General features: G+C 39.6%; 1 protein-coding gene across 7 annotated transcripts in view; it reads right to left on the bottom strand.

Annotated features, from left to right (window-relative positions):
• The window catches only part of TTC28 (tetratricopeptide repeat domain 28), a 645,085-nt gene that overhangs the window by 361,366 nt on the left and 268,728 nt on the right, over positions 1 to 14,991 (bottom strand). Inside the window, exon 1 of one of the 7 annotated variants that reach the window (XM_082697974.1) lies at positions 8,532 to 8,616. The exons of the other annotated variants lie outside the window; for them this stretch is intronic. The gene's annotated coding sequence lies outside the window, so the exon portion shown is untranslated. Of the gene's footprint in view, positions 1 to 8,531; positions 8,617 to 14,991 lie in introns of those variants that run through there. 7 annotated transcript variants of the gene reach the window in all.

The following is a 14,991-nucleotide window of genomic DNA, read 5'->3' as shown; positions in this document are numbered from 1 at the left end:
ATCATAAATGTGTATGCACCTCATAACAGAGCTTTAAGACACAGGAAGTTATCTATTCTTGGTCAGTACTTCATCTCCCATTTTCTTGAACTTTCCCCACCAAAACTTCCCTAAGCAAGACCACCAATGACCTCTATGCTGTCAAATCCATTGATCAACTCTCAAGAGTCTTATTTGACCTATCATTTCCTCACCCTTGAAACATCTTTCTCTTTTGGCTTCAATTGACTCCATTCTCTCTCCATTCTTCTCAAGTCTCCCATCTTTCCAGTTAGGAAGTTCATTAGACAAAAGATTGGATGCAGAAAGAACAGCTGTAGTCACTCATGCAGTGGCCATTCATTCTTGGTTTCCCTTCCCTGTTTCTGATTCTCTTTTCTAAATATTCCAGTCCCCAGTATTTGGGTCTCAGATATCTTCTCTAGATTTTCTTTAATGAAAATCAAAGACATTGAGACACTTTCCTTTGTCCCCAGTAGTGACATGTTAATCCCATACTGTCCACATTTCCTTACTGAGCTCTATTCACAGTTTGTGATTTCAGGGCAACTGACCACTCATAATCTACAACTCTAAAATTTATAACTTCATTAGATTCCAAATGTATACTCAAATCTCCACTTAGATCTCTAATGGCATCAAAAACTGAACTCTTAATTCCAACTCCCTTCTCCTAAAACCTCTTTTGTCTACATTCTTCCCATTGCTCACTAAATAGCAACTCCATTCTATCAGTAGCTCAGATCAAATAACTTGGTTCCATTCTTGCTCTCATGGCCCATATAAAATCCTTCAGCAAATCTAATCAGTTCTACTTTCAAAAAAATGTCCAGAACCAAATGAATTCCGCAACTCTACTGTCACCACCTTGGCCCAAGCCATCATTTTCTCTTGCCTACGTTGAAACAGTGGCCTCCCAGCTGGTTTCATGGATCTGATCCTTGTGCCGTATAGTCTATTCTCCATACAGCACCTACGATGATTCGACTGAGCATCAGTCTGACCATGTTACTATTTTGCTCAAAGCCCTCTGATGTCTTCCCATTACAATAAAATCTGAAGTCCTTACTATGGCCCTCAAAACCTATATGATCTGCCCTCCCCTCAGCAACCTCTTTGATCTTATCTTCTACCATTAGGACCTTCAGTTTCTCCAGTCTAGCCAAATTGTTCTCCTTCCTATACTGTGAGTTCAAGCATATTTCCTCCTATGGGCCTTTACCCTGGGTGATCCATCTGCCTGAACTAGTCTTTTTTTCCCCCAAGAACGACATAGCTTTTTTCCCATACTTCCTCCAGGTGTCTATTTATACACCACTTCTTCAGAAATGCCTCTCTCTTCCACCCAGATAAAACTGCATCTATCCCAACATATTTACATATTGTCTCTCTCTCCCCAACACATGAAAGCATGGACTTTGCTTTGTTCAGGGCTGAAACCCCATTGCCTAAATCAGTTCCAGGTATATGATAAATGTGCATTAAATATTTGGTGACCAAATGAAGACATTCTCTTGGTTAAACAGGTATCTTCAATAATTCCCCTCCCTTATTACCCTCATCCCATTAATCTCTTAAATTCTGTCAAGTCTCCATCCATAACACCTCTTTATAGTCTGTTTATATTACCACTGCTAGTTCACCTTCACATCATGTATCTTCTGCAACAGGCTTACATTCCTGAATCCAAACTCTTCTCTAATGCACTTCATAAGTGGAAAGATGACTTCAAAAATAAGATAGGTATAGACGTCCTTGAGCAGTCAATTACCAGCTATGTGACCTTGAACAATGGGTTCAGGGTTACAGTCTCTTCACTTGTAACTAAATTGAGCTTACTTTTTTTTTTTAGCTTTGTTGTTTAAGAAAAGGTAAACACAGGGCACCTGGGTGGCTCAGTGGGTTAAAGCCTCTGCCTTCAGCTCAAGTCATGATCCCAGGGTTCTGGGATTGAGCCCCACATCAGGCCCCCTGCTCAGCAGGGAGCCTGCTTCTCCTCTCTCTCTGCCTGCCTCTCTGCCTACTTGTGATCTCTGTCAAATAAATAAACTTTTTAAAAATCTTTAATAAAAAAAAGGTAAACACATGAATACATTTTAGTAAAAATTCAAATAATAGATAAGTACTTAAGTAACATGAGATGGTTCCTCAGCAACATCACCCCCAATTCCACCTCGCTCCACAGAGGTAAGTAACATTGTTAGCCACTGACCATGCTTTCTTCCAGGCTCTTCTATACACTTACATTCATATTGTACATGGAAACATGTCTAATCCCCCCCTTTTTAAAACATATTAGGATCACCATTCTACAATGGGCCATGAATAAAACCTACTCTTAAAACTTTTATTAACCTTATTTTTTAAAACATTTTTAGGTCCACAGCAAGACAGAGCAAAAGGTAGGAAGGGTTCCTATATAATTCCACCATACTCATAATACCTACTTTTCAGGACTATTATGAGGAATAAACAAGAATATAAAGCATATAATGTTGTTAGCAGCAAAGTACATAGTAGGCACTCAACTATCATCAGGTTTCTTTCTTTCCTCTCTGAACTCTGATCATGTATTCCTTGGCTCGAAACTTTGACTGGCTTATCAATACATATAGAATAAATCAAATTTTGGAGTTCTGATATCTAAAGACTTCCACAGTTTGGCTCCAATCCGCTTTTCCATCTTTTAAAAATACCCCCATCAATGAGCCCCCACACAAACTTTACTCCACCCACAACTCTACTCACTAGTTCTGATCACATTCAGCATTTTCCTATGTGTATTCTTTGCTCCACCTCTGCCAAAAGTACTTTTCTCTTCCAGTATGTCTGCCAAAATCATGCAATCCTTCTAAACCCCACTCCAATTCCATTTTTTTCAAGAAAACATGCACAGTTTTATCACTTGGCATTTATCCCTCTCTCTCTCCTATACTTCCACTTTACTCTGTTTATGCCTCTTTTCTTTCTCCCTCTTGATGACCAGGGGCCACATCTTTTTTTTTTTTATAATTTTTTATTTTTTATAAACATATATTTTTATCCCCAGGGGTAAAGGTCTGTGAATCACCAGGTTTACATACTTCACAGCACTCACCAAAGCACATACCCTCCCCAATGTCCATAATCCCACCCAGGGGCCACATCTTACTCAGCAATTAGCACAGTGCTCTGCAATACTTGGTATTCAGAAAAAAACTGTTGACACAAGTTACTCATCACTAGAAGAGAAAGCTAAAGATCCATCCCTAAAATACCTATCTTTAATGGGAACTGAGTCAAACAGAAGTATTCTTCCTATACTATGATTCTATAAAGTACTCTCCATTGAGAGCTTTTCAAAATAAGCCTCGGGGTGGGGGCTTCTGGGTGGCTCAGTCAGTTAAGCATCTGACTTGTCTGACTGGATTTTGGGTCAGGTCATGATCCCAGGGTCCTGGAATCGAGCACTGTGGGCTGGTCTCTGGGCTCAGCGGGGAGTCTGCTGGAGATTCTCTCCTTCTCCTTCCCCCTCTACCCCTCTCCCCACATATGCACACTCTCTCTTTCAAATGGATAAATGCATCTTTAAAAATAAATAAAAAATAAAATATGCCTTGGAGTAAAAGGAAGGAAATATGTGGGAGGGAAAAAAACAAAACAAAACAATAAATACCCAATAGCTACAGAATCTTAAATATTATGTAACACCTCAGAAGCATTTACTTGTTTTTTATTATGTTTTTTACTTTAACTCCACTATCATTAATATACACACTGGTATATTAGTTTCAGGAGTACAATACAGTGATCGAACAATTCTGTACCTTACTCAGTGTCCTGTACTCTTCAATCCCCTCCACCTATCCCCCCCCCCTTCTCCCCTCTGGTAACCCATAATGTTCATCATTTGATAATCATATACTACACTTTGTTATTTCTTGCAGTATTTTCTGGAGCCATTTTTAGACCTTCCATCACTTAACTTTACTTCTCATATTCTCAACTAGATGATCAGTTTCACATAGGTAGAGTGCATCTCTTGCTCTTTTATAGTCTGTTCTGCAACAACACATGGTTCTAAAGCACCACTTAGCTCATATCAATAGAATACTGAAGTAACATTTATTCATATGTGATTTTCTTTGTTCTCTTAGGCAAGAGGAGCTGGAGAGTAGACAAGAATTATAACCTTTACAAGGAAAAGTAAAATGGCTTCAGCTAGGCTGTTACACAGACATGGCCCTTTGCTCCATTTTAATGAAAAGAGAATGCCTGTACACAAGGCTAAGAGAGGGATAATTTCTAGTTCTCATCTCAGGGGAAGTCTTACTTCCTTCTGTGCCCACCTCAATGGCAAACCCACTGGCTCAGGGCTCCACTTTCGAATGCATTATCTAACATTTCTGCAAGCTGGCATTTTCTTAATTCTCTTTTTAGGACGTTTAATATCTGTGGTAACTTCCACACGTATTGAGCTGCCTGCCTGGGCTGTAAAACTATTGGGGTTTGGTTCCATGGTTCAAAGTTGCAGAGGTTCTGCGACATCTACACTTACCCTCATTTTTTTCCCACAAGCCTTATTATTTTTAGTACAATTCTGTAGATATATCATGTATTAGTAAAATGCCTTTTTATCCAAAGTCACTAGCCCAGCGTCTTGATTATAACACTTAAAGTGTATTGCATTTAATTTTGAAAATAACCAAAAACATTTTATGTTACCACTGTTTCCATGATCTCAAATATAAAATCCAGATTCTGGGGTTCCTAAAACCCCTCAGCCCCACATAAGAAGTCCTTTCCTGCTAAGGTTTTTATTCCTTACACCAAAATCACTACCAAAATAGCTTCAGCTGATACAAGATTCAACCTACTGTTATAAAAAGATCTCATCTGCAACAATATCACAGTATGAGTCTCATACCCCAATAACCAATGTGACCTCTGTGCTTGGTGACACTAAACTTCTGGACAAAATGAATGGAAAAGCCGAGACAAACAAGAGCTGTTTTCTATTCACTTTCACAGCTGCTTGGGCTACTGCCCAATCTCCTTAATGAGGGTGGTCTCTTGCTTTGTTTTCATGAAACCTATAGCATGTAGAACACACGGCATTTCAATAGTGAAGCCTTCAGGATATTATATTGTCCCCCGTTGCTCGATATTTTGTCTCTCTCCTCCTCAGAATAGTCAAAAACACACTGGAGATATAACAGTCACTATGACTCCTAGTGAACCAGCTTAAATGATCTACTTATTGTCAACAAGATGAATAACCAGCATACCATTTTAAGCAAAAGCCTCCACACTTTAATTTTTAATTTCAAGTCCCCAGGCAGAGACTTGAGTTTCAGTTCAAAAAGATTAGAAATACAGTGTACTATATCCCCAGTCAGGTCTGACAATGCTTCTTTAACCCAGTTTAGAGACGTGCGTGTGTACATTTTCATGGACACAGCAACAGAATTTGTTTTTAACATATACAAATATCAACCATACATATATATTTCTTAATAAAGCTGATCAATCTCCCTTCCTTTCTCCTTTATTTTTCAGGGAGGCAGTCGTGGTACCAGAAAACATTTTCCTTTGTAAAACAGCAACAACCCAATATTCATTGTTATTGTGTATTTATATAAACCTTGTATAAACAACCCCCATGTCCTTGCAGGTCTATGTCATCACTGACATATGCAGCTGAACCAAATTATTTACATTACAAAATATATTCAAACAAAAGCAACATTTTTAAATATGATGTACTCAAGGCCTAATCACCATTTGGATATGAACTGTGGCTCATCCTTCATCAAAGCAGGCAAAATCAGGAAAGGTACTGATAAATTTTACATTTCTCAGAATTTGAAAAATATTCACAACTATGGCTAATATAGACCAAAATAAAACAACAACAATAACAACAACAAAAACACTTTTGAGTTATGCCCTTAGGTCTTAAATTCTAAAATATGAACCTGACGGTACTTAAAAGATCAGATACTTCAGCCATCTCATTTTCTTTTCTTTTCTTTTTTCTTTTTTTTTTTTTTTTAAGATTTTATTTATTTGGGGCGCCTGGGTGGCTCAGTGGGTTAAGCCTCTGCCTTCGGCTCAGGACATGATCCCAGGGTCCTGGGATCGAGCCCCACATCGGACTCTCTGCTCAGCAAGGAGCCAGCTTCCTCCTCTCTCTCTTTGCCTGCTTCTCTGCCTACTTGTGATCTCTGTCAAATAAATAAATAAAATCTTTAAAAAAAAATACGATTTTATTTATTTATTTGAGAGAAAATGAGTGAGAGAGAGCATGAGAGAGGAGAAGGTCAGAGGGAGAAGCCGACTCCCCAAGGAGCTGGGAGCCTGATGCGGGACTCGATTCTGGAAGTCCGGGATCATGACCTGAGCTGAAGGCAGAGGCCCAACCCACTGAGCCACTCAGGCACCGCAGCCATCTCATTTTCACATGAGAAAATTTAATCCTATTGTGTGGAAGTGACTGGTCCAAGGTCACGATGCTACAATTACAGGTCTACTAATTCTTGAGTACCACAATTCTTCTCTTTACTGCCTGAAAAAAAAAGATTTTAAAGCAGCTTCTGAAATAAATTCAAGCAAGGAAAATATCATTGACAGGAATTTTTTGTAGGTTTCTGAATTACATATGTTAATTTAGCAACCATACTTAGTTAACTCTCTGTGTTCTTCTTAGAAAGTGTTCTCTATTTCTGATACCAACATGACATTTCCTTGCAACCCCAAACAATTTTGGCAGCCTTTTCCACCTGTTGGGATGTGCTAAGAAAATATATGCAGCATTAAATATTTATTGAAGTAGAATCATTAGGAAGCAAATTCATTAGGAAAACAGCCAATTAATTGTCACACTTGTAAAGTACCAGGCATTGTAAGAAGTATATAACCTAATCTAGTCCTTACCGATATTGGGAAGTAGACATTATTATTATTTTTTAAAGATTTTATTTATTCATTTGACAGACAGAGATCACAAGTAGGCAGAGAGACAGGCAGAGAGAGAGAGGGGTGAAAGCAGACTCCCTGCTAAGCAGAGAGCCCAATGCGGGGCTCAATCCCAGGACGCTGGGATCATGACCTGAGCCGAAGGCAGAGGCTTTAACCCACTGAGCCATCCAGGCACCCCAGAAGTAGACATTATTAATACCACCATTTTATAGATGAGGAAACTGAAATAAAGAGATTAAAGAACTAACCAGGATCAAATATCAACTAGTAAATTGCAGAGCAAGGATTCTATCCCAGACCTCCTAGATTCAGAGCCCAAGCTCTTAACCACTAATACTACATGGTTTTTCTATAAGGAACACATACATTCAAGAAAGAAAAAGAAAGAAAGAAGAAAGAAAGAAAGAAAGAAAGAAAGAAAGAAAGAAAGAAAGAAAGAAAGAAAGAAGAAAGAGAAAGACATTATTTTTCTGACTAGCTGAAAGTTGAAAGGTTAACAAGACTATATGTCATTGAATGACAAAATTCCCAAGTTCAAAGAAACCCAGAAACCATCCTCCATTTTAAACACAAAGGAATTGATACTCAGGTTAAGTGATTTGTCCAAGGTCACACAGCTGTTTGGTGGCAGAACCTGTTTGTCATTATAGTCTAATGTTCTTCCCATTATTTCTCATTGTTCTCCTCTGCTCATAGACAAGTTAGGGAATGTACCATTTAAAGCAGCAATACAAGGTATCAGATAAATAGTCTAAAAAGGAAACCTGATTTGGGGGAAGTAGAATTTCTAAAGAGTGACACATCAAAGAACAAAGTATGTGTGTAATTTGGTGATTACATGTTCCACAAACAAGCAGAAAAGATTTCACTAATTCAAAGAAAGCCAAAGCCAAAGGTTACATTCTCCCTTAGAAAATAAGAGATATTTTTCTAGAATTGATTGGCCCTAACTGAGCAAGGCCCAAAATGCTATCTTGCAGTAAATGCAGTGTGTCCACTGCCTGGCTGTTCACACTTGGCCACATAGCTCAACATGTAAAGGCTGTAATTCCGAGTTATCAGTTTGTGGATGCAAGTGTTAAACAAAGCCTACAGCACCGGCCCAGATCATTTCCTCCTCCCCCTCTTTTTTAATGAAGCCACGAATTCAGTGGAGTCTAGAGATTTAAATTCTAATCATTTTCCCTTTGCCCTTTAACACTGGTGCTCCCAAGGGAACCTTTACTTCCAAGCATTACTATTCTAGGCCCCTGAATCAATAACCTACAGCTCTAAAAGGCAAGAATGCCAAGTAAATGCTGTTCTCTCTCCCTCCCCATCCCAATTAAAGAAAATGAAATCTATAAGGCTGTGGATGAGCCTCCAATAGACATACTATAATAATAAAAACCACTCAGAACATTTCAAACCAGACTAAACAAGATGCTGTGCTCTACTTGTACACAGCAGTGATGCGAGAATCCAGCTGACTACATGTAGGAGGAATGCGTCTCAAAAGAGGGAACCTAAATCTCTGATTGTCTCTTTGTCCTGTTCCACCTCCAAACCCACCAAAAGCGCCACTTACTCACCTCGTTCCTCTGCACACAGGATGAGATCTACCAGGCCACAGCTGGGTCTCTGTGTTACTCATTCATTCTGCTTTGCACAGAGGAGCTTGGCTGTGTGGCAAACCAGTCCAGTATTAAGAATGAAAATTATTTTACATTTCAATTTAATAAATATTTATTGACTCACTTTTATGGGCCAAACATCAAGCCACATACTGAGGACTAAGTAAAGAAAAAACCCCAGTCCTTGGTTCCAATCATCTGTCTAGCAAGGCAAAGAGATGAGAGAAAAAACAAAAGTCTAACAAAAATCCCCACAGTTGGGGCACCTGGGTGGCTCATTGGTTTAAGCCCCTCCCTTCGGTTCAGGTCATGATCCCAGGGTCCTGGGATCAAGCACCACATCGGGTCCTCTGCTCAGCAGGGAGCCTGCTTCCTCCTCTCTCTGCCTGTCTCTCTGCCTACTTGTGATCTCTGTCCGTCAAATAAATAAATAAAATCTTTAAAGAAAAAAAAAATCCCTACAGTTCTACAGCCCTTCAGAACCTTAGAAAAGTCTTATAAAACTTTTGCATCCTTTATAACTCCCTGATCCTCACATCAGTCCTGAGGTAGGTAAGACAGTGTCTCTACCTGTCTGTTAAGAGGATGAAAGCAGGGGTGCCTGGCTGGCTCAGTGGGTTAAGCCTCTGCCTTCGGCTCAGGTCATGATCTCAGGGTCCTGGAATCGAGTCCCACATCCAGCACTCTGCTTGGCGGGAAACCTGCTTCCCCTCTCTCTCTGCCTGTCTCTCTACCTACTTGTGATCTCTCTCTGTTGAATAAGTAAATAAAAATCTTAAAAAAAAAAAGAGGATGAAAGCATAAATTTCATAGCAGATGAAAGCACAAATTCAGAGTACAGACGTGCTATGAATAAGAGGCAACAGGAGCAATGCACCACAAAGCCAGTGTTAAAGAGTGTATTTAATGAAACCACAAATACTATTGCATCATAATTGAGTGAGAAAGCTCAGTCAGGCAGTGAACAGCTCTTGCAGAAAAACAGTGCTGTAAGAGTGACCAAATAAAAATATCCCCACCAAGGATGCTTTCGCGGGCTCTAAGAGACTGTGATGCTCTGACTTTAACTCTACTGAATCGTTGTCAACTTGTTTAGTGCTATTTTTGCTTTATTCCCTTCAATTATGTCCCCAAAACTCTTATTAGAAAATGTGCCACAAACATGAAAAGCTGAGAAACAATGACCTCAGAACAGAGCGAGTAAGTCGTGGTAGAGAACCAAATTTCCCATCTTTCATTCAGTGCACTTCCTATTATAAAATACAGTCTCTCAGACTGTGCAAAGGAAATTCAGGTCACATGAATTTCGTTTTGGAAAAGACTCTTTTAATACTCTAGAGGGCTTTCAGTCCAGGAACCCTGAGTATATCCTGAGTCTCAGGTAGCCTCAAAATTAATCCCTGGACTCTCACATTCCTCAGAATTTGTGAACACAGCCCAAATATCTTAAAGGGGCCTAGACTGGACTGGAAGTCCTGAAAGTCCAGTTCAGACCTCATCTTCAAGATGACACTAGTTGCCCCAGGACTAAATGGCTCCATAAACATAGGTGTTATATAAGGTACAGTATAAATCTTGGCAAGCCAGAACACCAGTGTCCCCTGCCCCCACCCCATTTCGAACCAAAAAGGATTCTGTAACTGCTTAAAATGGTCATAGAAAGAACAAAGAACCCCAAGTGCTTTTAGTTGCCCCACCTGTATGCTCTAGAGCTGGAGAGAGGGGACAAGGACAGAAAGACAGCAGAAGAGGGAGGAACGGGACAAAAGAAAGGGAGAGAGGGAGGCAGAAAGAGAGAGAATGAATGTGGCGGGGGATAAGGAAAGTAAAGGTGTGGGAAGAAGAAATAGAAATCTAAACATAAATAAGGGATGAAAATTGTGAATGTGCTTTCCCTTCAGTCAGCCTCAGTTTCTTTTTTTCTAAAATTTATTTATTTATTTAGGGACGCCTGAGTGGTTCAGTTGGTTAAGTGTCTGCCTTCAGCTCAGGTCATAATCCTAGCATCCTGGGATTGAGTCCCACATGGGCATATTGCTCAATGGGGACACTGCTTCTCCCTCCGCTGCTCCCCCTGCTTGTATGCTCTCTGACAAATAAATAAATAAAATCTTAAAAAAAAAAAAAAAAAGATTTATGAGAGGCAGGGAGGGCCAGAGGGAGAGAACCTTCAAGCAGACTCCCTGCTGAGGGCACGGAGCCCAATGTGGACCTCCACAATCCATGAGATCATAACCTGAGCCAAAACCAAAAGTCAGATTCCCAAATGACTGAGCCACCCAGGTACCCCTCAGCCTCAGTTTCTGAGCCTCTCGTGGTGTGAACACTTTGCCATGCTGTCAGTGGTTCTAGTGTAAAAAGCATTAATTTTCCCTAAACATCATGCCCACAGATGCAAGCCAAGTATGTCTGGGACTCAATCAAAGAAATGTTGCTTTGTTCTAACACTGGAGGAAAAATCTGCTGTATTAAATGTACTGATCTCTAACATGCAATTTTTTTTAAAAGAATTTATTTATCTGAGAGAGATAGTGAGAAAGAATATGAAGGGGTTGGGAGAGGGAAAACCTACCTGGCAGGGAGCCCAACAGGAGGCTTGATCCCAGAACCTTGGGATCATGACCTAAGCTGAAGGCAGACACTTAACTGACTGAGCCACCCGGGTGTCCCTCTAACATGGAATTTTTAAAGGGATTTTTCAAGGTCATTTTGACTATTTTAGTTTTCACTTTAGGTACTGACTTTGGAACTGACCTCCCAAGTAAGGTGCAGCTTCATAATATTTTTCTCAGGGTAAACATGACTTCCTTACCATCTGAGAATCCCCAGCTTTTGGCCACCATTTCTTCTCCTAATTTACAGTTTATCATTTCTATATCCTTCCACCTATTTCAGTTTAGAAAAACAGGACTATAGTAGCTGGTTCAAAAATAATGGGATTTTTTAAAGCTTTAAACATGGACTAAAAAAACCAACAGTTGTTTTTTGTTTTGTTTTTTGAAACTTCTGACTTTAGTGATTTGGCAATGAAAATTCATTGCATTGCTGATGATCCTAATATATGATGCACTTCAACTGTACCAGACTTTTTCATTTTCCTGCCAACTGTCTCCTGTCAGCCTTTGTTTGAAATTTCTTAACTCCTGGGGATTTCTGCCAAACTCTTAGTACCATGAACTCGGCATTATCTTTGTAAAATTTAAATCCCAGGCTGGCTTCCCCAGCCACCCAGCTCATTTCTGAGCTCTTTCTACTGTAATCTGTGTATAATCTTATAATAGAAACTAATTTTATTATCGCTCTGAAACATAATTAGGAAGGTAAATTTCTCATAATCACAAGAGTTGATAAATTTATCTGAAATACTATCACTTAGAAGATAAGAAGTTCTTTTTATTCTTGATGTTCTGTATTATCAAAGTCACCGTACTTAAGCCTTGAGGCCCTCAGTACCTCATCTTGCCTGACCTGGCCCCACAGCAACAGCCAGCCTCATCTACAATGAAAAGAAAAGCTACTAGACAGTCCTCTTTAACAGTCAATTTTCCAAAACAACCTTCTACCATAGTAATAGAAGCACGTGCACTGTAGAAAGTTAGGAAATGTCAATGAGCAAAAACAATTTTAAATAAACATTTCACATCTCCATATCCAGAGAAAGTACTGCTAACATCTTGATATATATCTTATTAGGTCTATTCCTTTGGCCCACGTACATACATTTGTATGTGTGGCTTTCACACACACACACACAAATTGTATTGCACCTACTCTTCTGCAACCTGATTTTTAAAGCACTTACCTTTCTATTTCAGTAAGTTTTCATCTCATCCAATGCCCAGACCAAATTCAGTTATCTCACATGGAGCCTGGCTGGTTTGTCCAAATTATTGTCAAACATGTAATCATCATCAACCAATATTAGCTTTAAGCTGTATCTCCCAAGCCAGGTACAACCTGCCTTCTTCCCTTTGCCCATCAGTATAGTGCAAGTCTTTTTGTTCAGAATCTCAAAAAGTGCCAGGTCTCGACCCCTGAGCCCCCGTATACATACAGTTAGTTGTACACAGCACTGATAGTAGTGGCAGAAGCACCAGGACCACCACCACCTTATACTTGGAAACCTTTCCTTATCACACACATAGAGAGCTTAACACAAAGCAAAAACTTCTGAGTTAGAAAGCAACTTGTCCTCAGCCTGGGTGGGGGGCGGGGGTGGGGGGTGGGAAGAACCTTCATTTTGGAGGCTCTATCATCAAGAATGATTGAGAAGATCTAAATGAATTTGTGACTTAATATGTACATATTGTCTAAAATATTTAGGATAGCCCAGATGGTAAAAGCAATAGCATAGCAACTACTCCCCAGACCACTTAACTAATATATTTCCAGTATTACTATTTAAGGCTCCTATATTTTAAACGAGTGTGTGTGCATAAGAAGTCCAATGAGATCCAATTTCTTCAACTCTAAGACTCTGAAATTTTCTTAAAAATACACATACATATTCAAACACTGAAAAGGCAGATATTTTAATCTTATTTTAAATTAATGTTACAGCTTCTTTAATTCTTGTTTATATTTGAGTTGATAGAAGATAGATGTAAGGGCAGGAAAAATGGGGATTTGGGAGGTATGATAAGAAATATAATGCAGAGGGGCACCTGGGTGGCTCAGTGGGTTAAAGCCTCTGCCTTCAGCTCAGGTCATGATCCCAGGGTCCTGGGATCAAGCCCCGCATCGGGCTCTCTGCTCTGCGGAGAGCCTGCTTCCTCCTCTCTCTCTCTTGGCCTGCCTCTCTGCCTACTTGTGATCTCTGTCTGTCAAATAAATAAATAAAATCTAAAAAAAAAAGAAATATAATGCAGAATAGTTTATAGTCTAAAAAGGAAACAGGGGCGCCTGGGTGGCTCAGTGGGTTAAAGCCTCTGCCTTCAGCTCAGGTCATGGTCTCAGGGTCCTGGGATCGAGCCCCGCATCAGGTTCTCTGCTCCGCAGGGAGCCTGCTCTCTTCTCTCTCTGCCTGCCTCTGCCTACTTGTGATCTCTGTCTGTCAAATAAATAAATAAAATCTTTTTTAAAAAATAAGAAAATAAATAAAATAAATAAAAAGGAAACATAAAGTTAGGTTGGTAGAGAACCAGAGAGAAGGGGAAACAAAAGGAAAATTCAAAGGCTTATCACACCAGTTGAGGAACCAGTAAAAGAGAAGCCAATATCTAATGGCCTTTTCACTAAAGGCACCTCCTTAGATTAGTAGCAACAGGGTGACTGCTCACTAAGCAATTACTCAAGTAATATGACCAAAATAAAATAAAATCCAAAGCTTTTAAATGTCTATAAAAGAAACTGAGAGAATTCAAATTCAGAAATACACTCTCCTCTTTCATTCATTCCCAAGTGTGGGTTGAAATCCCAAAGTTGTAAGCTCTATGCTGACCAATGCACATGCACTGTCACACATCCCTGATGTCAAGGTATTTACTATCAAACTAATGTTTTCTCTTCATTAGCCTATCAGTCAGATCTTTAAACCATAAAACATCCTTATGACAAAAAGAAGAAGAGCCACCACCACCACCACCTTATCACTTTACCCAGTCCAAATAATATTCTCAGTAGGCTACCATCTCAGTCATCCACTAAACAAACTAAGCCATTAGGTTCACAGCAAAACAGACATAATCATCTCATTTACTGATCCATGAGGCCAAACCTAAATACCAATGCTCATTGGAAAAGATCTGCACACTTAATTCACAGCTGCCATGTTTCAGATAATGACCCTTACTTTACGTAAAAGCCAAGATCTCCCACCCATACGCTTACTGGTCAAGCTCCCCTACCCTTAGTCCAAATTTAAAGTCTGATTTCAATACTAATTACACTTAAATATGGGCTCCCAAAGAATACATCTATCTATAAACACTAATGTACTAGAGACTCAAGTCTTCTGAAACAGTAGAGTAGGAAGAGAAACACAATACCACCACATTACGTGAACTTGTCAGAAGAAGCACAGGGAGGGTAGGCTTAGGGGAACATCTGTTTTCAGTAGCAGCAGTGAATGGATGAAGGAGGAAAAATAAGTTCCTGGTGTCTGCACTGAATAATGCCTAACGTGGTGACAGGAGACACCGGGCTTACAAGCACTATCATTTTTAAAGCATAGAAAGTCATTAAAAATCAGGTGGTGACAAATGCAAAAATAAAAGCTATTAATACTTTCCTTTACCTGAAATTACTCCGGAGTGTTAGTTAAGTAACTCACTCCATAATTCATTCTGATCATCACATGTTACTGTTTTGTGATCTTTGATAACGTGTTGAAAGCTCTCCTTCCTGGGCTTCCATGCCTTAGAAGTTTTGGCAGTACTTCTTTGTAGGCCTGTCTGTAATTTTTTTCCTCTTAAAGCAC

The sequence above is a fragment of the Mustela nivalis genome (genome assembly GCF_964662115.1).
Source record: "Mustela nivalis genome assembly, chromosome: 14".
Lineage (NCBI taxonomy): Eukaryota > Metazoa > Chordata > Mammalia > Carnivora > Mustelidae > Mustela > Mustela nivalis.
This window is presented reverse-complemented; position numbering and strand designations above follow the sequence as displayed.